Below are 4,240 nucleotides of genomic sequence, written 5' to 3'. Positions count from 1 at the left end.
TCTGCGTTACAACATAAAAAGAAACTGTGTTAGTTTCTAAATTCTGAAGAAGAAAAAAATTCGAATTTAAAATAGGAATGTTTTTAAAGCAGTGTTGGGAACTGAAACATGAGTTAGTATAATATAATGACACTTGATCAACGTGATTATATTACAGTAAGTCATGCTGAGTTTCTAATGGAATGTGATGATTCATAGAACATACCGTCATCATGTACTATTTACACGACTCTTACATTCTACCCAATTTCCAAACATATTAAGAACATATCATCTTGATAGCTCTATATTTTCAGATATTCTGGTAAGTTGCCAAATTAAGATCGTGCCATTACGATTTTCTTCTTGGAACATTAACTATGTTCATCCAAAAATTCATATCTACGAATTCTGGACCATTATCCGCTTGACTTAAGGCTGGGAAGAGAAAATGAAAGCATGAAGCTCCGAAATATAATGGAGAATATAAAGCCCGATAACAACCTCGAAATTACAAACCGTGTATATCAATGCGTATAGCAATATAAAGACACGGGAGAATGAAAAACACAATAACCCCAAGGTAATGGTAGAAGAAAATAACTTTCTCCGGTGGTAGATGAAAAAGAAGAATGACAGATATGAAAGTTAAGAGTATATCAAGAATAAATACTGGATGAAGCATATTAACGAATGCTTTAAAGTATGAATTGGGGAGAAAGACTAGAAGGTGTGAGCTGTGGAAATAAAGAAACGAAGGGGGTGGATTTATAGTAAAATATCAGACAGAGAAATCGAGACAGATTATCGCATTTAATCAAAGAAGGTCATGATTTTCTTAATCGCCGAAGAACCAAATCTTATTGCAAAGATTTTCTTTAAATCCAATGAATTTTGGAAATCAAACATAACTACGTCATCGGTTAAAATAAATATACGTTTACTCATTTCACTCTCTTGCGATAGCTTCACTTATACTCTTCGCGTAATCAAATTGTTTTATCTATATTACTCAATGATGATAAAACTCTATTTATCAACTCATATTCTTCATGAAAACATTTTTATAGTTAGCCATGACGACCTCGATCAAATTTCGGGACGAAATTTCTTTAACGGGTAGGTACTGTGACGACCCGAAAATTTCTGACCAAATTTAAACTTAACCTTTATATGTTTCCGACACGATAAGCAGAATTTGTAATGTTGAATCTCAAAAAGTTTGGAACTACATTCATGTAATCAATTATCCTTTGACCGTGTTCGACGATTCACGAACAATTATGTGTATATAGATATGTATATATAATATATAATATTAACTGAAAACATTAACAAAGTATTAGATATATGATACTTTACATGAACGTATTTGTTTCGATATATTTATTGACAGAATTAAGAGATAATATCAAATGATTGAATTATCAGATACATTATGATATGATTACGGGCCTATGTTATGAGGTCCACTGTGATTTAAGAAATCTATTCTTTTTGACCACTCATTACTTAACTAGTATGATAAAATAACGATATTTATATTTTATTTTATTAAATATATATAACGATTTAAATTAATATTATATATATTTATACGCGTATTATACGTACATAGTTTTATACTTTTACTATACTTTAACTTTACCTTTACTTTACTTTTACTTTACTTTAACTTTAATAATTCATACTTTAATAATTCACTTTAATAATTCATACTTTAATAATTCATTTTAATAATTCATTCTTTAATAATTCACTTTAATAATTCACTTTAATAATTCATACTTTAATAATTCACTTTAATAATTCATACTTTAATAATTCACTTTAATAATTCATACTTTAATAATTCACTTTAATAATTCATACTTTAATAATTCACTTTAATAATTCATACTTTAATAATTCACTTTAATAATACAAAAATCTATTATAAATAGAATTCAATAGGTTTTATTATTTCATAGAAACTTGAAAATATATTTCTCTAAACTCTCTCAATCGAATTACACATATATATATTTTCTTTGTATTATTTCAAGATATTATTAGTATACATAAAATACTACGACGGAGTTATATTCAGACGATTTTAAAATAAGTTTTCAAACGGGATAGAGCTAAGGAAATTATGGGTTATAGCTATGGAGGTTATGGGTATTGATCGAGGGTATTGCTCGTGAGGTCAACCTAACGTTTATCATTTTCGTTTCGTCTACGTACTTTCCTGTAATATTGAATCTCAATATTGATACGTGAGCACTCATAACTTAACTTTTATATTTCAATAGTGTATCCCTGACTAGTGCTCGAGTATATAGGATTATGCATGCTTGTACATTCGATATTGTCCTTAGATAGGTTTGTTGAATCCTGAATTAGATACATATGCTACTGAGATAGGGTATATGATATGCATGTCATTGGAAAGCTAGCGAAAAATTAAGAACTTTTCATTTAGATATCGAATGGTTTCGATGAACGGATTAGAAGTTATAGTCAACTGAATTTTAGTATTATTGTTAAAATGATTATTATTACTATCGTCGTTATTATTTTAATAGAAATATCATTGTTATTATAAAATATCATTATTACTATTATGTTAGTATTATCATTTTATCATAATAACATTTTTAGTAAATATAAATAATATTATTTTTTTATAGAATAATAATAATTATTATTACAAAATAATACAACTTTTACTTATTATTATTATTATGATCAATATTATTTTATCAAATAAATAGGGGATACAAAGATATTTTTCACCACGCGTAATATAATTACATTAATAATACTTACCACTATAGTTTTACGATATTAAGTGAACTTTATAAACTTTACTACTTAAGATATATAAAAGTATATTTTATCATATATAAACGTTAATATAAATTTTTATTAATAAATGACTTTTATTATTATAAAATCTAATAAATATATTTAAATATATAAAATGACTATAGTTAAGTTATATAATAAACACGTATAAATTTTAGAAGTCATTTTGGGTTAAGTTGACTTTTGTTGACTTTTGCATATTAGTCTCGAGCATTAGGATTGTGGTACACTATGACTTGACCAAAAATTGTTAGACAAATATTGACCAACATATAAATATATATAATTAATGTAGGTTCGTGAATCCGAGGCCAACCTTGCACTTGTTAAATGACGTTATATGTATTTTTACTACGAAATACAGTATGGTGAGTTTCATTACTCCCTTTTTATATATAGTTTTGGGCTGAGAATACATGCGCTGTTTTATAAATGTTTTACGAAATAGGCACAAGTACTAAAACTAATTCTATGTGGGTTTAAACCAGAAATATACCCTTAGCTTGGTAACATTAAACTACTTGTCTATGTACGGTAGGCGCGAATCCTAAAGATAGATCTATTGGGCCTGACAAACCTCATCCTGACTATGGGATGCTTTAGTACTTCGAGGTTATTTTAAACACACCTGATCTGGTGTACTTCAGAGGGTAAAACATGAACGTTAAGGCTTGTTACCGGGTGCCTACAACTTATAGAATACTTTTATACACTCGCGAGTGTACGGATATTTATAGAAACTGAAATCTTGTGGTCTATTACTATTACGGAAATGATTGATTATGATAAACTAATGAACTCACCAACCTTTTGGTTGACACTTTAAAGCATGTTTATTCTCAGGTATTAAGGAAATCTTCCGCTGTGCATTAGCTCATTTTAAGGATATTACTTGGAGTCATTCATGACATACTTTGAAAGACGTTGCATTTGAGTCGTTGAGTTCATCAAGATTAATATTAAGTCAATTATAGTTGGATGTAATATGAAATGGTATGCATGCCGTCAATTTTTGATGTAAAGAAAGTTTGTCTTTTAAAAACGAATGCAATGTTTGTAAAACGTATCATATAGAGGTCAAATACCTCGCGATGTAATCAACTATTGTGAATCGTTTATAATGTATATGAACGGATCCTTTCAATATATATATATATATATATATATATATATATATATATATATATATATATATAGTGGTAGGATCAAGAGGAAATTAACCAATCGGGGGGAAGCAAATTTTTTTTCTTCGTTTTTTGAAAAAACTTTGTTCACGAACATTATAGATTGGATGAAAATAAGAACATTTAGAAAAGACACTTCGTGATAAATGTTATTATTTTGGCGGGAAAACGCTCGAAAAAGTAATATATAACAATTATCGTGTTTTTCGAGCGTATGTTGAGGTTTT

Source organism: Rutidosis leptorrhynchoides, chromosome 4, assembly GCF_046630445.1.
Source record: "Rutidosis leptorrhynchoides isolate AG116_Rl617_1_P2 chromosome 4, CSIRO_AGI_Rlap_v1, whole genome shotgun sequence".
NCBI lineage: Eukaryota > Viridiplantae > Streptophyta > Magnoliopsida > Asterales > Asteraceae > Rutidosis > Rutidosis leptorrhynchoides.
This window is presented reverse-complemented; position numbering follows the sequence as displayed.